General features: G+C 40.9%; 1 protein-coding gene across 1 annotated transcript in view; it reads right to left on the reverse strand.

Annotated features, from left to right (window-relative positions):
• MEIS1 (Meis homeobox 1) overlaps positions 1-11,145 on the reverse strand; it is a 203,214-nt gene extending 192,069 nt beyond the window's left edge. The window contains exon 1 of the mRNA XM_085054295.1: positions 10,963-11,145. The gene's annotated coding sequence lies outside the window, so the exon portion shown is untranslated. The remainder of the gene's footprint in view (positions 1-10,962) is intronic.
• Between the last annotated feature and the right edge of the window lie 6,300 nt (positions 11,146-17,445).

Below are 17,445 nucleotides of genomic sequence, written 5' to 3' on the forward strand. Positions count from 1 at the left end.
AGTTGGTAGCTCTGAAGTTGCTAATACATTCCCAAGAAAACAGGAGAGGCCCAAATTCCTGTCACAGCAGATGCCCAATTACTTCACAAACTGAAGGGAAGGAAAAACCAAACAAAACCAAAAAAGACCCCAACAAATTAAAACACCCAAACAAACAAACAAACAAACAACAACAAAAAACCCAAACCAAACAAACAAAAAAAACCACAGGAAAACTTTCACCAAATCTGAAACCTGCTCATCAGTGTGAACCTACATACAGTTTTGCTATCCATCCAGCCTGACAGATACTACACGAAACAAGGAGAGTGCATCTGAATGTGACAAAATGCAGCTGAAAATAGAGAAGGCTAACGAAGGAATTGGTGACTGCACAAAGACACCACAGGCACAGCCCATCACTGCCCCCTGAATCTGTCAGAGCGCCTACAGTTATTCTGTCCTCAACAATGTTCATTTATCCAGGACTAAATATGAGATTTCTAAGCTGGATCTGTGAATTCCTGCAGAGGCTTTGATTTAGCTCCTGACATGCTGCAGGGGAGGCATAACTGGAGTCAAGAGTTACATGCCATGCTCACTTAATCTCCTCTGCAAAATGCTACAAAAAGGAGATCCCCTTAAAAAACACATGAGAAAAGGAAAGAGCAACAGAAAAAGCAGCTTCTGGTGTGTGGGGGAGACTTGCCTGTGCAAGAGGCAGGGCTGGTGGGAGACACTTTCTGCCATACAGCTAATTACCTTGGGTCCTCTTATCAAACAAATGGACTGGGATGATACACCAATAACAGGAGGAAGGATCTAATTGGGGGATACCAGGGGGTAACACAGATCATCCTGTTAAACTGAATTTGTTAATCTAGTGAATATGAGAGAAGGGCAAATGGGAGGGAGAATTTGTCCTTGTTAAACATTTACCAAATGTTGGGTTATTTGAGCCCTGGGGAGAAGTAAATGTATTCACTACTTAAAGGCTGGAGCATTTGGTCTTCTCAGTTGGAATTTATCCCTGATCTGAAAGGAACATTTTTTCCCACTTGGAAAGGTTAGCAGCCTTTGTCTGTGCGAGTGATTTAATATAATGGACCATGATTATTGTTGGATTATTATAATGGCACATTGGCACAGTTATAGTTAAAGTTTTGGCAGAGTTTGTCTCATAAACTGCTATTTTACAACTCGGCTGTAAAAGTTTACTTCGGTCTGAAACTTGAGATACAAGATCTCAGTCCAGGAGGAGTCTTTTTTACTTTTTTCAAGTCAAATTAAAGGGAAAAAAATGCTTAAAATTCTCTTGGCTAATGTTTAAGTTACGCAAGTATTAAATACAAATTGAAATCTACTGGCTGAAGACACTTGACAGCATTTGCTTGCTCCTGAATGCCTTTGAGTTAAATCAAAAATAGTTTCAAACACTTTTATGTAGAAACATGTTTTTCTCACTTTCAGTATTTTGAAGAAAAATGTGGACTAGTAAAACAGCTGGGATATTAAATAGAAAAATGAAGAGGGAGTGTGCCACAAGCACTTTGTTCAACAGAATTACCGGCACATATTTGTTATTAAGAATACAATTGATTTTTATTTTGCATATGTAAATACACAGTCATTAGTTTTAAACCAAGCATTTGCAAAAGTTTTCACAATATATACTGAGGAAAAATTCATCTTGTTTTAAGAGCCCTGTGGCTTGTATAGAGTAAGATGAGCTAAGTCCAACACTGTATCATCTGCACAAAGCTTCCAAATTTCTCAGTTCTTAAAGGCACAGTAGCCAAGTGACCACATCAATTCTCCTTTCTGCTTCCCCAAAGAACTCTAAAGGAATTCAAATACCAGACTATGAAAACAGCACTTACTGGTACTGTAACTCTACCATTTATATCCACCTGGTGCCAGAGACATTGCAGTTGGCAAATATACCATCCATCCTTAAAAATTAAAAAAGGCTGCAGGAAATATGGAGCAGTAAGTAATTTCTGGACTAAAGCCACAATAACTGTAAATAATCAAATCATTCAAGATAAGCTAAACACAATAAGCTGGGGAAGAGCCAACACAACTTTTTTTAGGAGAATGTCACGGCTTAGATTCGGGGATGTGAAGAAGGACCAAAGACACATCCAATACAAGCCCTGGCCAGTTCCAGATGCCTTTAGTCATCAAACTTATGGCCTGAAGCAATACCACCAGAAAGTTACTGTTTTGGCATGAATGCAAGTTTCCAAACTCGTAACATGTAAGCTGATTCTGCCCAATATTTTGAGGTTAATCTCTGTGTTTTCTTTGAAGCCTCTCTTTCCCTGTTGAGACATTTATATGCAAGGGCTTGATGCAAACAGCCAGAATCATGAACCTGTGGGCAGTTTTGAGGAGATGTGGGAGTACATCCCTTCCTGCCATATGGCAGCTCTTGGAAAATGCTGCTCACTCACTGGTGAGGATTTATCCATCCAGGTTTCTGGATAGCAAATAAAAACCATTTCCCCAAAATAATTTCTTTACGGAGAAGTTTTAGCACCTGATCCCTGTGGTTTGTGCTCCTGCTGTACAGACCACAAACAGGTAAATAGAAGTTATTTTTCCCTGTTTGAGTGTGGCCCATCAACATACATGGAGACTAGTCTAAGAGATCTCAAGGTCAAAAAACTCAAAATTAAAGCTAATCTGCTATCTGCTTAATCAGAGTTAACATTTTTCACAGGGTGAAAAGCATTAAAATCAGTCCATAGCTTTTATTATTGAGCAAAATTAATTTTTTACTTTCAAATCCCACTTGTAGCACAGTTTGTAACATTCCAAGTCATATTTATCTTTTGCATATTAAAATGTGATGCCTTTCTATAAATAGCTACAGGTTTCTTGGCAGCATTGGTGTGACAGAGGATTAATTAAACTGGAAAGCAGGGAGTGTGGGGACCAGATTTATATAATGAAAACAATATATCTGCTAACACCAGAGAAGTGCTGACACTGTAATAATGCCGATATTAATATTTGGTACAGAACATTGCAGAGCACATTAGTAAGGTTAAATCTGGTGGGCTGAGAAATTATCAGAAATTACCAGAAGAAAATAAGGATGTTACTTCACTATTAACATTACAAATCTCCCTCCCATTCAGAAAGATTCACTGGTATCTTGTATTTTAATACCCAGAGCCTGCAAGGAAGTCTGCCAACTTCCAATGTGAGCTCCACAGCAACTGTGAGAATGTTAGATGGATTTTGCCCCTAGATAACATCACAGCAATCTGGAGTCAAATGTGGACTAGAGAAATCAATAAGAAAAAAGAATTAAAATCTATCCCCTCCTCCAGTCTACCAGCTAGTAAATACAACCAACTTGTTATATGGTTTTCTGTTAACATAGCCTTGTTTACTTCAAAAACAGTGAGAGAATGAACATCCAAACACCACATCAAAACAACCCATTTGACCTTATGAGCATTTTCCAGGATTTCATAGAAAGTCACTAGCAAAAAATTACCTTTGAAGTTTATACAAAACAGGGAGGGAAAAAACAGAAAATACACAAAGAAACTAGTAAAAAAATTTCCTTCTAAATACAAGATGCCTCAGGGCATTTAAATATTCAAGAATATTAAAACACATTCAAACTTTACTTCACTGCACTTGGAAAACAAAAGGCACCACCTAGTAATTTCCACTTGATTCCTTCTTCATTCCAACTTCCTTCTCTTTCCAGGACATTGCACACCATGAAAACAAGTACTAAAACTAAGTTATTTATTAAAATTATAGAATAAAATGTCAGAGTAAAGATATATACTCATGTCGGTGGTCCAGATAAATTAGGGTCATTTTCATCAGTAGATGACAATTTTTACATTTATTATAATATTTTCCCCATAACTATTCTGTCTGGTGACGTTTTTGCACATATATTAAATATATGTGACAGTATATAACATATAGCTAGATATTTGACCATTGCTAAATGCTGCAGTATTTTGAATACATTTGCAGACTGTCAAATATTTTAGACTTTCAAGTGATGCATTTTAAAACACAGTAAAATGAAGATAATTTACAGAGGGAGAGACAGATTCTGCTCTCGGCTACTAATAAAAAACCTCAGCCTCCCAACAGGTCTGAGAGTACCAGACCACATCTTTATTATCTTTAAAGGCATGAGCCATGTTAGGAAATAACAGAGGTGGGAAGATGCTTACAGGACCAGGCTGTCTGTATAAATCTGCAGGGAGCTATTGATAAAGTTAAACCAGGTGTCACCAGCTGATAACCTGGTCAAATAACCTAAATTCTAATTCCTGAAGACTATGTGCTGACACAGGGAAAGGAACATGATCAAAGGCAGGGATGTTCCAGTTTTGGGGGCAAACTTTATCCTGGAACTCATCATTTTTATTTAACACATTTGACCTGGAATGAACACAGATGAATTTTATAGTGAGAGAATAACAGAAGCATCACCTACTTCAACACAGCTCTTGTCTCTATCCTCCTCCCCAGCCAGCTCTCACCCCTTCAAACCTGTGCTCCTGAATTCACAGCCCTGCCCCTCCATGCTCCAGCCTCTTCCCTGACCTCATCCCTCATCTTTCTGGCCACAGTCCAACGCCGTGGCCCTTTGCCAAGTCCCCACCAGGGATCATTGTTTCTTCCCTCCTTGTCCTTCACCTTTCCAACCAACTCCAGGCTTCTGCTCTCCGGTTGCCTTCCCTGCCACTCCTCTCATTGACATTCAGATGAGAGAGCCCTCAAGACTGCTCTGGCAAAAATCAACAAACCCAGAGGTGTAGGATTCCCAGCACAAGGGTTTGCCATCCTCTGAAAGCCCTGAGGGAAGGGGCAGAGCATGGAATGAGTATCTTCACCTTCCCCCCTGCAGCTCTCCTGCCTCTGCTAGGAGGCTGGCTGTCCTTGGGCAGAGACTGTCATGCACCGCTGAAATCCAACTCCTTACTGCTGAATATGCATGAGCCAGGATCCTTAAAAGCCTGACAGCTTTGCCAAATTTGGGTGGATTTTGACAAAAACTGCAAAAAGCATATCCTTGAAACAAAAGCCAGTTTGTTGCCATGCTCCAAAGCATGGGTGTGCCATACAGTTTTAAAGAAAAGATCACCAGAATTGGGTGTTTCCTCTTTTTTTTTCCCCTCATCTACTATTGCAATACATTGCTCCAGCCTTCTCCCTGCACTGCTCCACTCTACCATCCCTATTTTTTTTGGGATTGCTTCAGCTGAAATTTTGTGGTCTAAAGTAGATCGCTGGAGTGGAAAGCATGTCACTCAAATGATGAAACTTAGCAAAGACACACAAATCCAGAATCTCCTAAAGGTCTGCTGATTGTGTACTCTGTCTTCTTTCACAGACAGATCCACAGGCCACTGCGAGGTGTCTTCCAGCAGCCTTGGGATGGAAGACTTTCAGGGAGCTGCAGAGTCCTGCTGATGTGCCAAGGTGTTTGGGTTTTTGTAGGAAAAAGACTTTCCATTAAAAATCAGTTCCAGGAAAAAAAAAAAAAAGAAAAAAAAAAGATGAACCAAAGTACAAAAGATGTGCATCTATTATTTGTTAATGGCTTGTTTTAAAAATTTGTGAGGTGCTTTAAATTCAGGGTGGGTTCCAGACACACTGAATAAAGAAAAGCAGTATTTCCTCTCTGCCACAACTCGGATATAAGTAACAACTGACAAGCCCAGGGAAGGAAACAGATGTAGAAACTTTTATAGGCAATTCCTCAGATTCACTAGGAACACTGGTTAAGTGCTAAAAATGAAAGAGTTCAACATAAACAGTCATTTACTTGCATCTAAAACTGGCTTGAGCCAAGAGCCAAGCCAGCCTCCAAGCTATTGGAGATACCACCCTGCTCCTCACTTTCTCCAGGGGAAAACTAGCCAGGCAGCACCTGTCCAAGGGCTCTGCTGTGTCCCAAAAGGCAGCACAGCACCGTCTGTGCTTCTCATCTATTTATTATAAGCCTTGGAAGCTCCAGCTTCTGTCAGTTGTAACCACTAGTGGATTTGACAAAACTTTATTCTTCTGCTTCTTGCAGCTGACAAGAAAGCCAGGAGCTGATGAGCCACCACCACCCTTTCCTTTCCCCTCCCTCCATGCAATGCAAGGTTGCAGCAGACAACTATTCAAGCCCAACTGGCTCCCATTTCACTGATAAATTTACCTAGTGGAGATTTAAGAAAGGCCCCAGTAGGGCTTTCTGCTTCTGAACTGAGACTTCAAACCATTCAAGGCAGTTTCTTCCCAGACAAAACCATAGTGTGCTACATGGTTCAGGAGGAGCGAAATGTGGCATTACCAAGTAGCTCAGATGATGGAAAACTATGCAAACAGTTCTCTTCAGAGTATACTGCAGAAAGCTCTGCATGCAGGTATTGTACATGGCCAGGCTAGAAGCTTTACATCCATTAATGACATCACATAAAAGACATGGAATCCACTGAAATACTCAACTCCAGTTTTGGAGGTTCTGGGCAATGCCCCAAATAGCCCAGTAAGTGCCTGTCTCACTTTGAAAAAAAAAAACCACTCAGGTTCCTACAAAGCTGGAGAAATTCTCTGATCTCCAACCTCTGTACCAAGACAGGGGCTCATTTAGATGAGACTCAGCAGGGGATGAGATGTGTATTTATTTTAGTATCCCAGCAAAATCCTTCCCCTGGAGGGCCAATGCAGGCCAGGCAGGTCTGCCAGCTCTTCCCTCTGTTGAAGCCTCTGCAAGGTACACACATTAATTAAATCTCTTCTCTTGAGAAATGGTTTCATTTATGACACACAAAATGAAGGTTTTTTCTACAGGCTCAGCCCTGTCAGATGCTAAACACCTCTTCCTTGCTTGATGACCACCAAGTGACGGTCCTGAAGGCCAAAATCCCATCTCTAACTTGTGGCAAGATGAAAAGGAACAGCAAGCCCAGAATCAACCAGCCCTACTTCATTTACAATCCCTTACAGGTCAGTCAAGTTTGCTTGCAGGAAAGCTGTACCAAAGCAGAATTTCCCATCAATAGAGCACAACACCAATAGTCAAGAATCAATAGGTCAGCATCCCCTTCTTGTTAGGATACTGACTTGGTTTTACTGAATGAAACACTTCCTTTAAACTCATCGACTCAAATTCCTCTGCTGACAAACATCTGCACACACATCAGTAAGAGGAATAGTAATTATTTCCCCAGAGAACAACAATTTTGCTATAAATTTCAAAAGCAGCATGATTTAACAAATTAGGCTAAGAGCTAAGGACACTAAATGCATTTAAGTTCTTTGAAGCTAGTGGTATCAGAAATTCTTTGCAATATCCCTTTAAACACTTTCACTTTTGAAAGGAGGAACACACAGTTCTTGACAAAACCCCTGGCTTGGGTTTTTAAAGGGATGAGAAACTAAACCTGACTCTAGAGAAACATCTTTCCAACTAATAAATCACGGGTACCTTTCTCTTCCTGGCACTTTTCTAGAATTTCCTACATGAATTAATTGATATAACTGGAACAGAATATATCAACAGAAGCATCCCATTCAGAGAAGTTGCATTTTTACTTCCATTATTCAAACTTTGGGGTTTTTCCACATATTAAATGACATTTTTCACTTCTTCCTATTACTTGGCACAGGGAGGTTCTTGCTATTTTAGAACTACCTTATGAAAGACAACAAACTGCTGAAAAATGGCTGAAAGTAGTTTTCCTTAAGGAAAACAGCAGGAGTGTCCTGCTGTCATACAGCCTGGACATTACAACTGTTCAAGGATTTCTGTGCAGCTGAGGGCTTCTGCTCAAAAGTCTTTTTTTTTCCTCCCTTCTTTTGGTGACATAGGGAGGAACATATAAAACTCTGAAAAGATCCTTTCCTCTGTGAAATGTTCCTTTTCCCTCTGCTGTGATAAATGCCATCTCAGAGACGGCGACACACATAAACTATGAGGATTTATAGCACATTTCCAACACTAATATTAAACACATCCTTTAAACTTCTTCTTTGGAAAGATTTCGATTTTTTTCCCCCCTCCTTCAGTATCATTTAATAGCTGTTAAGTCACCTTCAAAGAATTCGCAAAAAGCTTTGAAGTACAACACAAAAAATAGACTTCAACATCTTCCCAACAGTTGCAGGTAATGGGCAGTAATTTTTGAAGGCACCAGAGATAGAGCTGTCTAATGCCAAGTTACCACCTCCCACCCCACAGCCCTCCTCCTGCCAAAGTCAATTTTACAAACATGCTTTTGTTACATTCCCTCGTGCTACAGAGGCATTGGGGATGAATGACACAGATTGCTGAATTTGGTGGTTTGTTTTTTTTTTTCTTTTTGGATAACTTACTTATTTTATTTTTAAAGAGCAGATTCTTTTCCAATTCCTTTGCAGCAGGGCTCAGGTTTGCAACTTCTTGCTTTCCCTCCATGACGACAAGGGATAACTTTGCTGCCTGATTTCTTACTTCAGATCTCACTTGGTCAGTAAGAGGGAGGCTTACTGCCTACCTGTCATAGATTTTTCTGTTTTACTACCACAAGCCCATGGATTGTCAAGAATAAACCCTTAGGAAATTTTTAGAACAAAGATTTACAATTTTAACTTGCTCCATACTCCCTTAACATGCATGTGGCCAAGTGATGCTATTGCCCAACCACACAAAAACAAAGATTTCTAGCATATGAAAAAATAATTATCTGTACTTTAAAAGTTCAGAGTGCAGAAGTTTTGCATAATTAAAACATTTTCTGAATGTTGTTAGTGGCCCAAAGGTTAAATACTTTTCTTTGCTAGCATAGACCACATAATTGAGAGGAAGCAAGTGAGTTTCTTCTTTGAAAGGCCATGAAGAAAAAAAAAAAAAAAAAAAAACAAAAACCACCAGAAGTTTATTTGTATTTGCAAATCCTTTCAGGTCTGTGGAACCAGCAAGATAATAAATTGTTTTTGCTGAAAACAGGAAGTTTGGCAGAGATGCAAAAGGACAGCTAAACTTTGGCTAGACAGGCCAAAACTCTTCATTCTGCTCTACGAGTATTTCCAAAATAAAAAAAAAACAAAAAAAAAAAAAAAGAAAAAAGAAAGGAGAAAAGAAAAAAAGAAAACTGGAGTGTCTTAAATCCATAGAAAGCTAAAGGAGCAGCAAAGGCATCTGGCAGCAGTAACTTGTTGCCAAATTTGTGGTTGTGTTATGCTGGCTTCCAGGCTGGCTTGCCAGCTTGCAGTAACTTCCACCAAGCGCAGCTGAAACCCACATTTACAAAGCCTCAAATGCTGTCAAAGCTAGGGAAGTCTCAAGTAGTCCTTTCTTTCTTCTTCACATCTGATCAAGACCAAAGGAATAAATAATCAGCACCATTAATAACCTTCTGGTGTATAAGGGGAGACAACAGAATTTTGGGTCTCAGGACCAGGTTTTTCCATGTACAACCCAATGGGGCAACACAACATCCTCTACTCTGCCATCCCATTGCCACTCCTACCCCATCATCAAGCCACCAGCAGGACCTCTGGCAGGAAAAGTCATCTTTTGGCACAAATGCAACTTGAGTGCAATGGTTTATAAGAAATGTGCAAAGTGTGGTCTCTTTGAAAAGAATGTATGTTCAGAACACCTCCATCCTGCACACCACTAGAGATTAGGGCAGACTCTAGCCTTTCAGAGGGATGTTGAATGAATTATGGGACACAACCACCAACTATGGGCTGTGAGCAAAGCCAGGTTTATGGTAAGCTCCAGCACTGCCCTCCTTTTGCTGCTGTAGTGGCACTTTCAGCCCAGTTCCAGCCTGGCTAGGTTGGCTCCCTCCTTGCCAAGGGCTGCCACAGGCCAGGGTTTGCTCCTAGGAGGCCACTCGAGCACTGCTGACTTCTTTTGGGAATTAAAGATTTCAGACTGCACAAACACAAGCTGCAACATTACATTTGCCCAAAGGAACAGAGAACAAATCCACAACACAAATCTAGCAAACGATGGAAAGGGTCCCTCCCAGTACAATACTCATATGAATGCATTCATGTGAGGAAGGGAATGTTAAACACATTAACTTTGTTTTTTGGGCAAGAACTGCCCATGATTAATCTGAGACCTTCCCCTCCCAAAATGTTGGTGGTTTTATGCCACCCTCTTTTTTTCCTTCTTTCTTTCCTCCCTCCCCACTCACATTTATTATGAAAACACAGATCCTCAAAACATCTATCACAAAGGACCACTGAAATCTTTGGACCAACCAAAATATAATCAACAGCACAATTATTATCTTCTGAAACACACAACTCTGAAATTCAATGATCATAGACTGATCTTTTTTTTTTTCTAAGACCCCTTACTATTGTTATGCAGTCTTAACACCTAACTTACCAACGAGATCATCTTTACTACATCTGTGTGGTTTTTAATCCTGAATCATGACCTCATGACAAAGTGCTAAAATAGAGTGAGCAAGAAAGTGAGCTCAAATCTTCAAACTTTTTTCTTCAATTCAATTACTTGCCTAACTTAATTGCAGAATCCCTCATTTGCACCTGTGGGACCACAGGCGAGACAAAGGCAACACAGTGGTATATCATGAAGATGGAATATGCAGAAAGCTGAAGTAGAAAGGTCCTGAGAAGTTGCAATGACCACCAAGGATAACAAAAAGGAGAGGAGGAAAAAAACCCCAAAACAACAAACACATACTTTTGTTTTACAGTTTTCACCCTGGGACTCTTAAAAATCAAGCTTTTAGAAGAGCTTCAGTCACAACCCTGATATTCTCTGTCCCTCTGGAAACCTAGACCATGTATTTCATATTTAGCTCTCCCAGCATCTTCTCTTTACTAATTGCAACGGTGATGATATCAACAACACCAGCACCTTACAACACACCACTTTCCATCTGCTGAAAACAAAACACTTCCCAGAGGAGGCAAAACATTATCATTCCTTGTTTGGAAACAGAAATTCAGCTATGGAAAAATGAAACCACTTACCCAAGACCATTCATCTGGAGCAGCAGCAGAGCCAGGAGAAGAAGCCAGAGTCCCTGTGCAGATCTCCAATGTGAGCCTTTAACACTCAACACAGCACCTTCAACTTCAGCAGAGCAGGTAATGTTATGCTCTCCTCTCTCACAGATCTGGGCTGAGCTTTAGTTACAATCTGGAAGCACTTCAAAAGCTGTGGATTAAAAAGCCCTGTATAAATGCAAAGCGTGATTATAATTCAACTGATATTGGAAAAATTACTGCAGTTTGTATTTGTTTTTCTGTATTTGTGGAATTTATGTTGTTTCAACACTTGAACAGCTTTCGATAATGACACCATCTGTTAATTCTCACCCCTCACTAAATTAGAACAAGTGGTGGAATTGTTAGACTGCAGTTTTACAGATCCCAGCTTATCAAACAAACCTGAACCCAGGGTCAGTGAGAGGCATCACCAGCAACAGGAGGCAGCAACCAGTCAGGTACAATTTCCAGGCCAAGCAGAATAAAAAGAATAAAACAATCCTGAACAACACACCTCTCAGCAACTCCTCTGGAGCTAGGCTGTGCTTCCTTTCCCAACCCTACCAGGTGAACAGCATTAACTCCAAGGCTGCTCAGATTGGTGGGGCAGCAGTGGGTGGGGAATTCCTGCTGTGATGTGAGATCACTGCCAGGTGGAATGGACACCTGGGTACAAGCTAAACACTCTCCCGTTGCAACAAGTGGGCAGAGCCCTGAGTGGCTCTGGTAAACTAACATTGCTAGATTGGTGTCCAAACTGGTGTAAATTACTATCATTTACACATGCTTTACCTCCAGAAATACCAACTGGGGAGCATGAAGAGTACAACAAACATTGGTAATACAGCTGAAAGTAAAATTGAAGTTGATAACCAACCTTTTGGCTACATCCCCTGCCCACCCCCCCTATTTTCCCTGCATATTGATATCTTTCAATCTGCTCTAAGAAACGTTCTTCCTCTGTTTTCAGGTTATATGAGAATTTGTTTAATACACTTGTATCTGAAAAAAGGTCAGATTGTGTTACATGGAAATCAAACAGTGAAAATACACAGATCCTGGTCTCTGGACTACATTTTGCATATGTTGTTACACATCCTAGCTCTTCTATAAACCTTTTGGTTCTCTCTTTCTAAATTTATGTCAACAATTTCATTATTTTCTTAGACAGTGAACCAGATCTCCAATAGCTGTAATCTATTTCATAAAGACTTTTTAGTAAAAGGACAGACTTTTACTAAAGACACAAGCATGATACATCACTGCACAAGGAACAGGGAGTTTGCTCATGTTATTTGTGAATGTTCAGGACACAGCTATGGAAACCTCAGCCCTTCCTGTTCCTGATGATGCAGGAGTCAGGCAGAATACTGCAGTTACACCTGTCTAGCAGTAGCCTTGGTGGAGTTCTTGCAGTTAAGCGCATTTGGTACTCAGCACCACAGTAACACCTAAATCCCTCCCACACCCAGGAATGAAACAGATTTCCCACCTGCCATTAACACAATTCCCTGTCACCTTTAGTGGGCTTCTGAGAAAGTTGCCCTCAGAAGTTGTGGATGCCCCATTTCTGGAAGTGTTCAAGGCCAGGCTGGATGGAGCTCTGAGCAGCCTGCTCTAGGGAAAGGGGTCAATGTATGAGACCACCACAGAAAATGCCCCAAGAAAGGCAGGTAAAGAACCTCAACCCAAAATGTGTTGATGCTGCTATGATGGGGTGAGAAATGTGTCCAAGGTGCAAAATCTGCCTGAAAAAAACCCTTTAGTCCTGGGTTTTGCTGATTGTGACTATTGGGAACACAGGCTAAAGAGACCTCAAGTGATCTAAATTCACTTGTTGCTGTCATTAAAGGGGTAATTATTCCTAAAAAAAGAAGAAGACTGAGACATTTACTGGGCATGATAGACACACAGTTGACATCATTAGGAGCCAGTACATACCCCTGAGTTCAGGCCAGCTTTCTAAAGCCCTTTATATCATTGGTTTACAAAAGGTATTTGGTACCACTGCTGCCTTCTCAGATGTGATCTCATCCTTGACCCTGAGTGGCACTTTTAGGAATAGCTCCCTCAGGTTTACTTTTATCAGATCGTAAAGTACATCATATTCCCTTGCCTGTGAGATGTGCTAAGACTTGTATCATTTGTAACTGGAAATCCTATAAAGCTGCCTGAAATTTTTTGTCCGTGAAAAATTGAAGTCAAAGTTGGAATGGATGAGAAAGAAGCTTCCAAGATTAAAAAAGTGTGTGTTTGGTGGAGAAAACTACAATCTGTTACACTTTTCCCAGAATACAGTAGAAGCTAATTTTTTTTTTGTATTACCAGCAGGGCTGTATCCCTTCTCAGAGTAATAAACACTTGGTCCCTGACTGATTTGCCTCACTAAAGTTACAAATACACATTATATGCTGTATTAATTAGATTCACTTTTCCTACAGAGAAAGCAAAGTGATGCACAAATATCCAGCATCACTCCTTACAGCACCCTGTCAGAAGAGAGTAATCCTTTATTTTGCAGATCTGCAGACTCAGTATGAGGAATTAAGAGACTTGCCCAAGGTCTCTGAGCAAGTCTGCTGCCCAGTCAAATTTTCACGGTCGAAGATAAGTACCAGGCCAGCAAACAGTGTGAATCTAAACAAGCAGACAGGTTGGAGGATGTCAGCAAAAGGGGCCAGGAAGACTTGAGTCACAGCTGGCATGGGTCAGCATGTAAGTCGAGGGGGCAGAGAATAAGCTGAAGCTAAATATACTCCAACTCCTTGTAGACTCTGTGCTGGCAGCAGGCCAGGCTGCAGCAGTAATGGCTGGGGTAGGTTTAAAGTGCTCTCCCCTGCCAGCTAGTCAGCCCTGCCTTAAATTAACCCAGCTGACTTTAGACTGAAACAGATGATGGTGCCTCATAAACTCAATTACACCAGCTCAGCCATGAGTGGGGAAGGCTCCAGATGAAATGTGGTGCTTTACCAATATCTTGAATCTCCACTGTCTTCCCTGCAGTAACTGTTGACAGTGACTTAAATTCTTTAAATCCATCTGAAAGACAAAACTTCAGGTTAACCTAAGCAACATCACTTTCAGGGGCCTCTGCCTAAGGTTGCTGTATAGATGATGAAAGGAGGCTCTGAGACCATTTCTCCACTGGATGTCAACATGTAGCAATGAATTCACTCAAGATGTTCCTGTGGATTTCTTTGCTGGTAGGGTCATCCATTTCTATGGACTCCTTTTATTACAGCCTCTGATCTTTCGTGAAAGAAACCACAATACTGCTTTCCTGGCGACTTGTTTCAGTCCTGATATAAAATGATGCTCATGTACACCCTTAACAATTCCACTGCAATCCAACCATTTAGTCTTGTATTAGTTTGGATAAAATAAAACCCCTGAGTCTGTAAAAGCATGTATATGTGCACAGATATAAGCATAGTTTGACTACTAAACTTACATGCTGAGCATACTTTTTCTGGAATAAAATATTTAAGTGGTTTCAACTTCACAGTTTGATTTTTAAAAAAATCTGAGATGGCAAAAGACATCAGCACAGGACAGTATCCACTGGACATGACCAGACACCCAGATGAGTACCAAAATTAGTTTCTTCCTTATGGACTGACAAGAACTGATACAGATTTTCCCAGAGAGAAATAATCTCAATACTACCACCTCATGCCGCCATAAACTAAGCTCAAGTCTTAATTTTAAGCTGCATTTCTAATGCTTATCATTTAAATATCAGAAAAGTCTGATAAAGAATTGTCCGAGGCTTAGCCAAAGCAGAGTAAATACCAAGACCACAGTAGCACAGGAGTTTGTGGAGGCTTTGAAGAACAGTTAGTAACTTCTGTGGAATCTAGTAAGATCTTAATTTTCTGACACCTAATTTTTTTTCTGTGCTTCTTCAGAAATTAGGCTCTCCTGTAAAGTCACCTTTGAGGATGGTTTGTCATAGCTGGGGCTGGACTAGTGGCAGGACTTGCTTGAGCTGAGTCCTGGTAGTTCAAGTAGAAGCTCTCTCACTTGTCATCACAGAATATATGACCTTATTACTCCTCCCTCGGTTCTGGCACTGATTGTTAATGCTGTTTGCAGCCAGTGAAGTTTCCTCAGCGCTCTCTGCTGCCGTCTCTCCCAGCCCCTTCTGCTTTTGTTTTCAAACTGCAGCAAAAAATATGCAAGTCCAATTTTCTGCCAACACCTAGGTGAACCAACTCCAGAAAATAGCACGGAAGATAGCAAAGCAGGAAGATTTGCTATCTATGTGTTAGGGTTATACTACTAGCTACGGATACATTGAAAATTGCAGGAATTTATCTGTGTATCAATGACATGATGCCACTTGCTACTGTAGGACCTGAACAAATTAGCTACTGAAGTCCAGCCCTCAACAGCTCAGATTTATCTCAGATTTTACTGGCAGGGAGAATGAGAGTCAATGCAGGACGAGCCCACAAAGAAGAAAGACAGCAGTAGACTGAGATCTTCTGGCTCACTTCCCTAAACATTTGACTTTCCACAAGCTTCCTGTTAGCCAGGGGTATTGTAGAGAACCTGGTTGCTTTGGGCAAAGCTTTTCCACTGGCACTGAGAAGGTCACCAGGCAGGACCAGAGAGATGTCAGGGCTGCAGCCTAGTCCTCTCTGGCTGGGAGCAGTCCCTCTGTCAGAGCATGAGCTCCCCTTGCTCTCTCACAGCCCTTTCCAAAAGGCATTGTCTGGAAGCAATTAGAGATTTTTAAAATTTTTTTTGTCTTTTTTTCCATCGTTGCCTGACAACTTCAGCAGACGCACATGTAGCCATCCCCCTACGCTTCTAAAGAACTTTGCTTACTGTTAACTATTTAAATGTTGAAAGTATTAAAGCTAATTGAACTCACTGTTCAGAGAACCAAGTCTGAGGTCAGCTGTCATATACGGTAACACTGCTGGGGAAAAGAATTTTGGGGTAGTTTAGAAATCCTTAGAGAAGCGTTCATGCCTGTCCACATACTTGTCAGTCCTACCTGTCACTGCTAATGTGGGGGGTGTTTTAGGTTAGAGAAACACATGGAGCTGCTTTGAGGAACTCCTCAAGGAACGGCCAGAGTTAGTGCCGAAAGTGGTGACACGTGATGATACTCAGCTGGCCAAATTTTAAACACCTTGCTTCAGGTTCTTAACCTGGCAGAGTCTTTATGGGCCAGGAGGGGTAAAGGGATGGCAGTGGAAGGGGAGAATAAAAGACAGTCTTTTCCACAAAGCAATTCAGATTCGTATTTAAATGCTCTAATTGCCTTCCAGAGCAACTGAAGGTCTCCTTGACAACTTTACTGGAAACCTGGAGAAATCCTCCTGTATGTGTAGATGTTGTGAATATGCTCTCAGTATCATACTGAAAAAGAATCTCAGATGGTAATTGAGAAAAATTCTCTTGACTTCAAAGGTGTTACTGCTTACTTCCATGTCATTGAGGATTCAGCCCAGTATTTTTAAAATTCTAATGCTCCTTGGCCCCTGTGTGAACAAATTTATTCTGAATGCCTTTTTTTTTTTCTTTTTTGTGAGAAAAAAGGAAAGGAAGAAGGAATTGGTGGCTGCTAATGGTACAGCAGCAGCAGACCTGTCCCTAAAGGGATCTTTGCCTACTGTATATCAAGAGCAACAGATACATCAGGATCAGACCTGTAGAGCAGATGTTCATAACGTTGTGAGAGCATCTTCTACGTGCACAAATAGACTTTCTTCCAAAACATTGAACTGGTGGCTTTGGGGGTACAAAGTCTTTTGTTCCTGGAAAAAGCAACATGCTAGAAATAAACAGCAGGTTACCCTGATTTTATAGAAGAGTGAGTTGTCTTTAAGGAATGCTGAGGAATGTGAACATTCTGCATATCTGGACAATCTTTGCCATCAAAGACTGAAAGGAAGAAAAAAAGACAAAAATGAACACATTAAGGAAGGCTCAATTCTTTCTCATCTGCCAGGTCTAAGGCCATTGGATAAGCACTTCTGATTTGTAGGAGGAAAGGAAGTCTGTTGGAAGCATGATTCTGGAAGGCTATAAGGAGACACGCTGCTGTTGGAGAGGTTATCACGGGATCAGAGGCAGCCAAGCTCCAAAGCATAGCTACAGTTATGGTTTGTCCACATTGTCTTGTCATTAACTCCATAGTCAGTCTTCTGGAGGATAACAGCAAACCTCCAGATGGCAAAATCCATGCCGTAGACACATTCATATCCTTTCACATCTGTGACTCTGGCCTTGCAAAGAATAACGTTTGAGATTATACCACACTTTGAACTGCAGGCAAGAGGCTTGGATCCCCAGCAGCACTGGGAATGGTCATGAATGACTTACTTACTTACTCTACAGTCAGTCAAACTTTGTAATCTGTACAAAACAATGAATTACTATCAAAAGAATACGAAAAGCCCAAAGCAGCTGCAGGGCTCTTCTGGGGGAAAGCAAGGGTCTTGCATTTGT

Source organism: Lichenostomus cassidix, chromosome 3 (assembly GCF_008360975.1).
Source record: "Lichenostomus cassidix isolate B80296 chromosome 3, HeHo_3.0, whole genome shotgun sequence".
Taxonomy (NCBI): domain Eukaryota; kingdom Metazoa; phylum Chordata; class Aves; order Passeriformes; family Meliphagidae; genus Lichenostomus; species Lichenostomus cassidix.